We start from the raw sequence: 12,696 nt of genomic DNA on the forward strand, positions 1-12,696 counted from the left end.
AAGATTAAACAGGAAAGAATGTCACAGGGAGAATGTCTAAGAAAATATGTAAACCTAACTTGCTGTTCCAGCCTCTATTTGAGATCACTGACTTGTAGGAACCTTTCTGGACTAGCTCACATGCCCACCAAACATACACTAGGCAACCCTGTTATATATCCTCATAGTATCTTGTATTTCTCCGTAACATTATGTGTCTCATGCTTATATTCCCTGTTAAACACTAACTTCCGGGAAAGTCTGGATTGTGCTCACCCCACATCCACAGTGTTTATCATTCAAGTATATTTGTGGGAGGAAGGAGAGAGGAAAAGCAAGAGGTCCTGGCTATTCCCCAGGGAAACAAAATCTATTAATAATGAAAGAGAGAAAAAGACAAGTGTCAGAGAGAAGAGAGAAAATGTTTCAAGGGTCCAAAGAGGGAGAAGGCACTACCTCTCTATACTTGAATGTTTTCATTGAAGTTAGAATGAGAGAATATGAATGTTTAGAGAGTATGAAGGGTGTTGGGATCTTGAAAAATTTGAAAGCACATATGCAATTGTTTTGCAAGTCTCATGAATGATCTATTTCCTCTTACACTGCTGCCACTTGTTGGAGATGACTGAATATATTCAAATCTGTTTAGACACTTTGAATATTGATATTATCTGTCAGATTCTTTACACTGTCTGAAATTTAGTTTTCATATTTTCATGTCTTTAATTAAGACTTCCAATGTAGGTGATAATATAGAATGAAACAAGGTAGATAGTCCTCTTCCTCAGTTATATTGTTCTTTTAATCATGATTCTTTGGTTAAGGAAATTTAATCAGCCCAAAGTCCACTTGTCTTTATTTATATATTTCACAATCCCAATGACAAAAAGAAGAGTTTAAAATATAACAAAGGGAAAAAATACACAATGTATTACCTACCAAAAAATAAGATTTAAATAGCATCATTCTTTGATGATCACAAATAGGTGATGGAGGACAGTGAAATGACATCTTCCAAGGTTTTTTAGAGAAATGGTTTCATACCCTGAATTTTACACTTGGTCAAACTATCAATCAAGTGTGAAGGTCTAATTTTTTTGTTTGCTTGTTTTAACTTTCAAGAACTTAACATTTTACTTTCTATATCCCCCATTTGAGAGAGCTTCTTGAAGATACCTCTAGTCAAATAAGCATGACATAAACAAAGAGGATAATGTGGGGAGAATAAAAGGATCCAACCCAAGGGCAATTGAAAGGAAAGGAAAACTAGGATGAGGGCTTTCTGCAGCCCATCTGGCTACATACTTGAGAGACTCAGAGGGCCTCCAGAATGATGTATTTAAGATGTTTTACAATAATGGAAGAGTGATGTGTTGGGTTTTCACTTATAAATTTAACCAAAGAGAAAACATGGAAGAGATGAGTAAAGCGATGAAGCAGAAGGTCAGTGGGATCCTCCTGGACAAGATAAGAGTGATGATACAACTGACGAAAAACGGGAGGTGAGATGGGGAAGGGTTGGGGGAGGGGTGGCAGGGAAGGAGATATTCTTATTATACCACCCTATTTATGCAATAGAAATAGAGGATTAATAGATCATTGACATACACAGGTAACCAATAGATGAGCTATAGTAGTCATTTAAAATTAACAATGAAATTAACTGATTCAATGGAAAATTTGGTAGAAAGTAAAGTAGGTGAATGAAACTGTGTTTTATCACAGTAGGAAATCAGCAGACAATGTCTGATGTTGGAAAAATGAGAAATAAGATTAGAAGAACATAGTATTTCAAAGATTTAATAATTAAAAAAAATAAAAGTGTTTTCCTTGGGAAATTGAGCTGGGAGTGTAGGTGGGGTCTGGGGATTGTTGCTTTTTATCATAAACTCTTGTATTCTTTGACTTTGTAAGCAGATGTAAAGAATAATTTGATTTAAAACTTTTTTTTTAATTTTTATTTATTATTTATTTATTATGTTTATTTTTGGCTGTGTTGGGTCTTCGTTTCTGTGTGAGGGCTTTCTCCAGTTGCGGCGAGTGGGGGCCACTCTTCATCGCGGTGCGCGGGCCTGTCACTATCGCGGCCTCTCTTGTTGCGGAGCAGAGGCTCCAGATGCTCAGGCTCAGTAGTTGTGGCTCACGGGCCTAGTTGCTCCGCGGCATGTGGGATCTTCCCAGACCAGGGCTCGAACCCGTGTCCCCTGCATTGGCAGGCAGATTCTCAACCACTGCTCCACCAGGGAAGCCAGATTTAAAACATTTTTAAGGGGAAAAATCTATTATAAATAACTGAGCTTATTAGAGACCTGCCTATGCAGCTTCCTTGTTGCTTTAAACACTGATCCATTTTATTTTTTGTCAGGATTATCTGTGATTAAGTAGTCAGATTTCTATTTTTTTTAGAACCAGAGCTGCCTCCCTCACTCCCTTCTGCTTAAGGGCTGAGAATGAAATTATATACATCCTTTTCCAGAATTGTTTGAAATGGTTGAATTGAAGATGCAGAAAAAAATCGTACCCTCATCCCTAGAAGATCACACCCTCTTTTCTTTCACTAAAAGTCAGTACCTCAGGTAACATCTTTCTTGAACTTGCTTTTCAAGTTACTCTGAGCTTCATAAGGTTAGCTGTTGCACACATAATAAGCACGATAGTAGTAATAAGACTAAATAATTGCTCATGTTTATTAAATGACTCTATGGGTCAGGCATTGTTCTAAGGAGTTTCAAATATCATATCATTTTAGCCTGATAATAGTCTATGGGGGCAACTAGCATGGTGGTTGTGTATAGACTCCAGGATCCACTGTCTGGATATTGATCCAAGCTCAGCCATATACTAGTTTGTATCTACAACTTACTGGTTTTTTTTTTTTAATTGAAGTGTGGTTGATTTACAATGTTGTGTTTGTTTCAGGTGTACAGCAAAGTGATTCAGTTATACATACATATAGGTCTATTTTGTTAGACATGCAAGAACTGTTCCAGGAAAAAATGTTTCCAGCTCTTCCTTTGAAAAGAAAAGCAAAATAAATACATGAGTTTCAGTGTACATTATTGTATTTATTAAATCTATTAAATAAAATATTGCTTTTTAAAAATTGAAAAAAAAATTTTTAAAAAAGGATTGACAAATTTTAACTTGGAAAGTCTTAAGCTCCTTGAGAATAGGCGTTGCTTTAATAATGACCAATGTTTAGCAGTACTTTGCACTTGGTAGTTGGATAGTAAATGTTTGCAGGATGTAGAATGGATAACAATAATAACTAACATTTAATGAGCAATTATAATATGCCAGGCAGTCTTCTAAGAGCTTTAAATAGATTACGTCATGTAACATTTACAACATCCCTATGATGTATCTTGTTTTCACTACCATTCTCATTTCATAAATAAGGAAAGAGAGGCACTAAAGGTTGAATAATTTCCTACGGTCACATGGAGAATAGAGTGAGGATTTTAACTCAGGTAATGTGTCTCCAGTGTCTGGTCCCCTATCTACCATGCTTGCTGTCTTTCTGGGTCAGAAGGAAGAGAAGGAGTAAGATACTAGCAATTAAAAAGTCCTCAGGATGCCCACTCTGGACCAGTAGTTCTTCCTTAGAAGACTATTGATGGGATTTAGGGATTTGAAGTACATTTTCTGGGGAGAAAGACATAATGATAGCAGATAATATTCATGTGCTTGCCAACTGTTGAACTGAGTTATTTTAAACCTCAGAGCTCCCCTATGAGGTAAGTACTACTATCATTGCCATTTTGCAGAGAAAACTGAGGCATAGAGAGGTTAAGTAGCTTGCCCAAGGTCACCCAGCCAGTAAGCAGTGGAACCGGAATTTGAATCCAGGTGGTCTGGCTCTTGACTCTGGGATCGTGACCACCATGCTATACTGCCCAGAGACTCTATTGAGTTAAAAAGGAGATATCTAGACCTATTACTCTAGAAAATTTTGGAGGGAAGTTAGGCCACTTGTCCTTTTTACACCATACAAAAACCTAGGTTTTCCTATAAGCAACTAAAGTAATGGGAAAATCTCAAACTGGAAAGATGTATTTCTAGCCCAGAATCAGTGTGGAGAACATATTGCTGAGATCCTGGAGGACAAAGGAAAAAACAGAGCAATCTGAGCGAGACTGTAGAACAACCGGCCCAAAGCAGCGTTCACCGTCATCTCTACCTCCTTCTTCCCTTTGCTTCATCTTGGTCTGATTCACCTCCTTTGACCCCCAAGTGGTGCACAGTGAGCAGTTCAGCTGCTTTTCTCCTTTGACCATCACAGACCAACTTCAACCTGAAAGTGAAGGACAAAGAGCTGGGATCCCAGTGGCTAATAGCATTTGCATTTTCCTTCTCTGGCTAGGGAAGTGCCTTCAAAATGAGTTCCTGGACATAAATTATCCAGCTGGACACACAGTAAGCACAATTCTGCAATAAAAAAACTGCAGTGGTTAAAAGCTCATTGTCATTATTACCTTCGTATCTGCTTTCCTTGCTACCTTTTAGATAGTCTTCTAGGTGATATGGAGGAGAGGAAACAGACTATGGGAGATTCAGAGCCTAGAGTAGAGAGTTTTTTGTTTGTTGGTTTGTTTTATTGTGTTTCTCTCCAGAAAGCCTCATTAAGTAATGAACATTTTCATAATATTTGGTGCGTGTGCAGCATCATCAATCTCAACATCTCCTGGGGAATTTGTAATATCATCAATCTCAAATTTTGAGTGAGGTTTCATCCCACTTCTGCAGGTGATCACAACATTGTCTCATTTAAAGTTCACAGCAAGCCTATGAAGTAGGTGCTGGAATTATCCCTAGTTTGCAGATGATGAAACTGTGGCTAAGACATTAACTTGCTCAAAGTCACATAGTTAAGAAACCGTATTTGGATACAGGCTCAAATCATTTGAACTCCTGAGGTCAGGCTCTAAGCTGTTCTGCTCAATTTCCCAAGTAAGTGACTTTGGACTTTATCTTAAGGTCAATGAAACAATATTGAAGAACTTTAAGTAGGAGAACATAATGTTTTGCATTTTAGAAACATCTTTCTGGAACTTGTGGACAATGTGAAAATGTGAACTGGCTGTGTAATTCCTTTCCCCCAAAACAGATAAGACATTATAGATAAAATTTCACTTATAATAGGAGTCTTGTGTAAAACAAGAAAGCAAAGTTCCCAGGTACTGGAAATGAAGAGGGACCACAAAACTTGAGAAGAAAGCAGGAAGTGAAAGTTGAGTGTCTTTAGGGGTATCAGAGCCAGATAAATGTCAGGGTAATGGGACTTTAATGGTGGCAGAGGAATGGCTGATGAGACCAAGGCCTCAGCATGTCAGACAACTGGAAATAAATCACCCACATAAAACTGGGAGTCACTCATCTGTGGAAGAGGAGGTAGAATTTCTTTGTTCTATAGCTCAGAGACACCACAAGGAAGCTTGATAGCCTCATGGAAATATGGCTAGAAAGTTAATGGAGGAAAGTTAACCCCTCCAGCTAGATCAGCATAAATGATCTCCATAATTGCACACCCCAGGAGTATGGAAATTCAGAGTCAAGATATATTATAAAATTCCTCTGGAACCAATGAAACCTACAGGAACACAATAGGGAAATATGAAACTGCCTCCCAAGGTTGTTCTTAAGTTGTAGGACCTGAGGGACTCCCATGGAAAACAACTCTCTTTAAAGATGAGCTTATGATATAAAAAAATGACAAGGCACATAAGGAAACAAACTGCCTTGAGAGGGAGTTGTAAAGAGCAAACACAAAGAACTACAGTTAGTAGGAGAAGCTGAGAAGGTCTTTAAATTAGGTGAGCTCAAAGAGCAAGAGTAAACTCCACAAGGCAAGAGAAAGACATTGTGGGGAAAGAGTCAGTAAATTGAAAAAGATACAAAGATAAATTCTAGAAATTTCACAATTTGCGATATATGTACACATAGTTCCAGACATTTAGGTAACAGGTTACACTGCCTACATAAGTAGCTATCTTCCCTGTGATTCTTGTCTTTCCTAAAATCTAGAAATGGGGCCCAGGTAACTGTGTTTTTGGTGGTGGTGATGGAGTCTATCCCCTGCAAAAAAGACTGACTCTGCTGGGTTAAAGGAAGTGTTACAGGATTTGGGCAAAGGCTGGTGGTTGACTCACAGCCCACAGTTCTTGATGGTCTAAGCTACATCCACTCTTCAAACTGCTTCAAGGTATCCTCCAAAACAGACTTCAACTCCCTAGCCTTCCTAAAATCCTCACTGATTAGGATTTGACACCACCAAGCCAGTGGGAAACCTGATTTTAATGCAATGCAATAAATAAGCTCAGCAGAGGGAGGAGTAGCAGAGCATTGGCTGCCTGGGGATTGGCCTGGTCAGCATAAGGATGTCACCCATGGAATTCTGAGGTCATCTATCCCTAGGCTTCACACGTAAATCATGCTCATGAAACCAGATCGTTGAATATCTGTTTTCAGGCCCTATGTGTATTCAGCTGCCCATTCGTCCAGCAAGTTTCTGATATATATAATAGGTATTCAGTAAATAATTGTCCAATGAATAAACAATGGATCTTCGACTATACCACACTCTCACTCTGGGCTGTCAATAATTCTTGGCTTTCTGTAATTCCCTGGTGGTCCAGTGGTTAGGATTCTGTGCTTCCACTGCAGGGGACATGGGTTCGATCCCTGGTCAGGGAACTAAGATCCTGCAGGCTGTGGTGTGGCCAAAATAATAATAATAATAATAATTCTTGGCTTCTTGCCCCTAAACCCATACTATTCAGAGTGGTGGTCATATTGCAGTTTATCCTCTCCCCTTCACCTTTAGGGAGTTTGTCTCTCAAAATCACATTCCCATACTCAAATTCACTCTCTAATCATCTACTGGGTCTCCTTCTTCAAGATCACTTAGCTGGGCTAGTTATGAAAGTATGAAAGCACAGAGTGGCCCCAACATGATATTCCTAATCTGTTGAGATGCTGTGGATGGCCCTACACTCAGACTTCTTAGAAAGGGCATATAGAGAATATAGTGCAGACCCTGGAAGGCCTCAGGAAGGGCCATTATTCCCCTGCTGGCTGTGCCCGTGTGTCATGTGAGGGAGGTACTTTTTCTCTTTTCCAGACGTAAGGTGGCTCAGATATTGGTGAAGGCTTCTTACACATAGCACTTTGGACTTCCAACAATAATTGTTCAACAGTCTTGGAGATTTGTGAGATTTCATCCTTAAATGGGTTGTATCTCCTTTAATAGAACCTACTTTTTTTTTTTGAAGTTCAGGTCTTCTATTTATTTATTTATTTATTTTTATTGGCTGCCTTGGGTTTTCGTTGCTGCTCACGGGCTTTCTCTAGTTGCGAGGAGTGGGGAATACTCTTTGTTGCGATGTGCAGCCTTCTCATTGCAGTGGCTTCTCTTGTTGCAGAGCACGGGCTCTAGGTGCATGAGCTTCAGTAGTTGTGGAGCATGGGCTTCAGTAGTTGAGGCATGTGGGCTCAGTAGTTGTTGCCCACAGGCTCTAGAGCGCAGGCTCAGTAGTTGTGGCGCATTGGCTTAGTTGCTCTGTGGCACGTGGGATGTGCGATCTTCCCGGACCAGGGCTCAAACCCGTGTCCCCTGAATTGGCAGCAAGCGGATTCTTAACCACTGTGCCACCAGGGAAGTCCCTAGAACCTACTTCCGAAAATGTTATATACTGCCACCAGATGGAGATAGAGAGAGTCAAAGTTTCATTTTGTGTATGTAGCAATTTTTGAGTGTTATGTTATTTATTGAACATAGGGTTAACTTATTAATCCTTTACATATGTTACCTCACTAATATTTATTTAGCTATTTAATTAATTATATTATCCACCATATAAGGGAGATATTATCAACACATTACAGATGAGAAAACTGAAGCTCAGAGATCTTACGTATCTGGCTCAATTTCTAAGACATGTGGTCAGAAATTTTCAGAGAGTTTTCTCTTAAAATATTTTTAAGACAGTTTCTTTCTAAGTTAGACATATACTTACCAGAAGGCCCAGCAATCCCACTCCTAAGCATTTACACACGAGAAATAAAAACCTATGTCCACACAAAGACCTGTACACAAATATTTGTAGCAGCTTTATTCCTAGTAGTGAAAACTGGAAGCAACCCAAACTTCCATAAACTTATAAATTGATAAATAAATTGTGGTATAGTCACAAAATGGAATATAGCTCAGAAATAAAAAGAAACTAATTACTGATAACTTGCAAAAACATGGATGAATTCAAAAGCATAATGCTAAGTGAAGGAAGCCAGACACAATAGGCTACCAATGGCATGATTCCATTTATATGATATTCTGTAAAACACCAAAACTATAGATACAGCCAAAGTTGAGTGTGTGTATGTGGGCAGGATTAAATTCGCTACAAAAAGGTTCAAAGGAATGTTTTTTAGAGGATAGAACAATTTTTCCCTGTTTTTATTGTGGTTGTGGTTACATGACTGTATTTGTCAAAACTTGTCAATATGCTAACTTATAAGGGAGATTTTTCCTAAAGTATGTAAGTTATATCTCAATATACATGACTTTAAAATATATTTAAGAAACAACTAAACTTGACTGATTCATAATGGCATATTTTATATGGTACTCCTTAAAAGAACTGATGAAATTATCCCTGATCTTTCTTAACAACTTTATCTTCAATTTAATTTGTATATTCACCTGTTGAACACTTGCAAGCAACCCTAGAACTGGGATTATCAAACCTTTAGAGGTACATGAATAGGATTCAAGAAGTCAGTGAACCTCCTGAAGTTAAGTACAAAATTGTGTGTGTGTGTGTGTACAAACGGGCACTTATATGTGGAGAAGCTCATAATTTTTGAGTTTTCAAAGGGAGCCCCTGAAAGTTACCAATAAGTAAGGATTCACTGTACCCAGGGAGAAGAGGTTCTACCATTGCATGGCATCAACTGTGAAAGGAGTCTGGATCTCAGCATCTAGGGCTAGTGAGGCTGAGTTCTAGGGAGGACAGGTCCTGGAGAAGGAGTTTTCAGGGCCTGTCTTCCTAGCAGATGGGTGGAATGATGAAGGTGCTCCAGAAAAGAGTCTTTGGGGAAATGGCCACAGCATACCATGAGGAATGTCTGCACCAGACACTTTTTTTTTAAAATTAATTAATTTATTTACTTAGTTTTGGCTGTGTTGGGTCTTTGTTTCTGTGCGAGGGCTTTCTCTAGTTGCAGCGAGCGGGGGCCACTCTTCATCGCAGTGCGCGGGCCTCTCACTGTCGCAGCCTTCTCTTGTTGCGGAGCACAGGCTCCAGACGCGCAGGCTCAGTAGTTGTGGCTCACGGGCCTAGTTGCTCCGCGGCATGTGGGATCTTCCCAGACCAGGGCTCGAACCCGTGTCCCCTGCATTGGCAGGCAGATTCTCAACCACTGCGCCACCAGGGAAGCCCCAGACACTTCTTTAAATACCCAAGGGATAGAGTACTCAGCAGCAGTTAGAAGCAACTGCTTCTACATATGTAAAAAGTATGAATCTTAAAAATGTAATCTTGAGTGAAATAAGTACAAAATATTATAGAAATATTATATATTTAAATATATATAGTATGTATTATATGTCTATAAATATATATAGTATGTATTATATATAATATACATAATAGTACATATGCAATACATATTGCATATGTGTTTTATATAATACAGCAGCATCATTTAGGTAAGTTAAAACATTTGGCATTAGGTCATAAAAGCAAAAGATGCTCATTAAATGTGTTAGAGTAGTTGCCTATGAGAGGAGGAGAATGGAGTGGGTCATGGAGATAAAGGAAATGAATGAATGAGTATATATGTGTATATATATTATATATATATATAATATATATATATATTATATATATATATGTATACTCATAAAAGAGAAGAAAACCCAAGGAGTACAAACTAAGGAGTTTGATCCAATGGTTAATTATTCTCTTCCATAAAAAGTTCACCTGTGGCAGGGAAAGGACAGATTGTTGTTGTTTGGGCACCCTCCTGACCATTCTCTGCCCTTTCCTGTCTGAGCATGACCTAGGACTCCTAATGCCTGGCTGATCTCACAGTCAGAATGTAATATCTCATGGAATTGTAGATTCTCAAGAGGAAAAGCAAATGTAAAGTTCAACTATTATATATGCTCTGTCTCATTCCCCAAATATTTTAGGGTGGTGTAGCTATCATCCTAGACCCATCTTGTAAAATGTTCTCTGTCCTTCTTCACCTTCCCCAAACTTGCTCCTTCTTCCACCCTCTCCCTGAATCTCATTTCTTTTTCATTGCTCCCAGACCTGACCCTACTGACGAGGTAGAATATTTGCCCCACATTCCAAACCTTATTTTCTTCTTTTTATTTATTTATTTATTTTTTAAAGATTTATTTATTGATTGATTGATTGCTATGCTGGGTCTTCGTTTCTGTGCTAGGGCTTTCTCTAGTTGTGGCAAGCGGGGGCCACTCTTCATCGCTGTGCGCGGGCCTTTCACTATCGTGGCCTCTCTCGTTGCGGAGCACAGGCTCCAGACGCGCAGGCTCAGTAGTTGTGGCTCACGGGCCTAGTTGCTCCGCGGCATGTGGGATCTTCCCAGACCAGGGCTCGAACCCGTGTCCCCTGCATTGGGGCAGGCAGATTCTCAACCACTGCGCCACCAGGGAAGCCCTTCTTTTTATTTTTAAGTGTTTAGTTTTCCTTAAACTTTCTCTCTTTCATTTAGTGCTAACAAGTGAAATTCCTGGGTGTACTTTTGAGAATATGGTCCATCTAATTAGCAGCTCCTTGTGAAGGAAATTCTGAAAAGACAAGAGGGAAGAAAGAACTGTTGATACAGATGTGAAATAAAGTTGAATTATAAACAATAAATCCATTTAAGAAAAAATTTTAAGATAAAGTTAGGGACCAAAAATCATAAAATAACATTGAACCTATTATTTAGTCCAGTATAGGGACTTGTGTTAACATTTTGAATTTGTAAACATTCTGTTCCCTTTTCTGTTGGAAGGCTAATTATCTAAGTAACTAACTAACAAATAAAAGTTAGTCTTCCATTGTGCATACAACAAAGGAGATGTTTGTTGTGACAGCCTACTTCAGAGATGACTGCTGTGACCTATAAACTGTAACCTAAAATCTGCTTTTATATGTTATTCCTTATGCATTTCATGGTGAATTGCAGACATCTTTATGTAAATACATTTATATGTAAATACATACAGTGATATATATATATAGTTATATATAGTTATATATATATAACTCTCTTTTCAGAAAAATCTCAAAATTTTTCCTATAAACAAACTAAAGACTCTTGTGGATTCGTGATCTTATTAATACTGTGTATGAATGATTATTGTTACTTCACTACACAAAATGTCTCTACTTTTTCTGTGAAATGGAAACAGGTCTATCTGACAAAAGATAGGAAATAGATGTAATGTTTGGCAGTTGGGGAGAGAAGTAAATATTTTGAATAGACACTGAAAATATGAGACAAGGCTGACTTCTAGTATGTACGAGAATTTCCAAGAAATGCAGTGGAGAATTTACACCATATTTTTGAAGTGACACCAATCTGCATGTTTGTCTTATGTTCTCCACCAGTCCAAATAGGAGTAGAAGGGCCAGATGGTTGGATTAATCTGTGTTTGGCAGATGTAACAGGGAGACTATGAGACAAAAGAGTTGAAGATGCTGGGAACAGAGGGTTATACAGTGGGTGCCTCAGCTGGAGAGAAGTGAAAGTAAAAATTTGAGGGGACTGTTAAACTTTGAGGATGAGAGACAAAAGCAAAGTGATTGAATGTCATTATCAGACCACAGGTATGATGGTCTGATAAGAGAGGGAGAGAATTAGAAGTTCATGAGGCTTTAGTCATTATCATTCATCATTTCGAAATGAAGAGTGATAACATGTAAGATGTGGTCAGGAATTCAGGGGCTGAAAAAAAGAGGAGGTCAAGAAATTGGGATGCTAGGGTGTTTTGACATTGAAATTTTCATAAAATTATAAAAGTTAAAATTACATTGATAAGTCAAATGCCAAAGCTTTGTACATGAGATAGACCTAATCTAGGCTGAGATATAAGCTGTAGTCTCCTGGAGGAATTCTAAGCTTTCCCCCTTGATGAGGATGTGGAGAAACTTTTGCCTCTCCATGTCTGCTTTTATATATATTTGTTTAACGAAGTTTTTTTAACGCTTGGAGATACTGCAGCAGTCTTGTAATCACTGGAGAAAGATCCGAAGAATCACTGAGAAAGCATCTGAGTTCTGACATGGTTGAACTGCTGAAGAAGCCCTGCAGCTACCTACCTCCACCCCTTAAGGGTATAACTCAAGTAATCATCCAGAACCTTCCTACCCCATGCTTATGAATGTGAGAGAGAAGGTTGGTAAAGGAGCACAAATAGAGGGGAAAATCTTTTCTAGACATCTGTATCTCTAAACCTGAGATAGCTTGGTCTAAAAAGAGAGCAGAGTTGATAGCTTTTAACAAATGATGATCTTAGAATACACTGGTAAAAGCGAGGGGGGTTAGATAATTAATTATAATGAGTTCCATAAATCATTGTTTTAAAGTTTAATACTTTTCTCTTTGTTTCAATTGACCTTAAAGCCTGAGGGACTTCATTAAAACTTAAGAGTGTTGACAACAAGAGAATGCAGATTTTTTTAGACTTACCTGGTTTTA

Source organism: Balaenoptera acutorostrata, chromosome 1 (genome assembly GCF_949987535.1).
Source record: "Balaenoptera acutorostrata chromosome 1, mBalAcu1.1, whole genome shotgun sequence".
NCBI lineage: Eukaryota > Metazoa > Chordata > Mammalia > Artiodactyla > Balaenopteridae > Balaenoptera > Balaenoptera acutorostrata.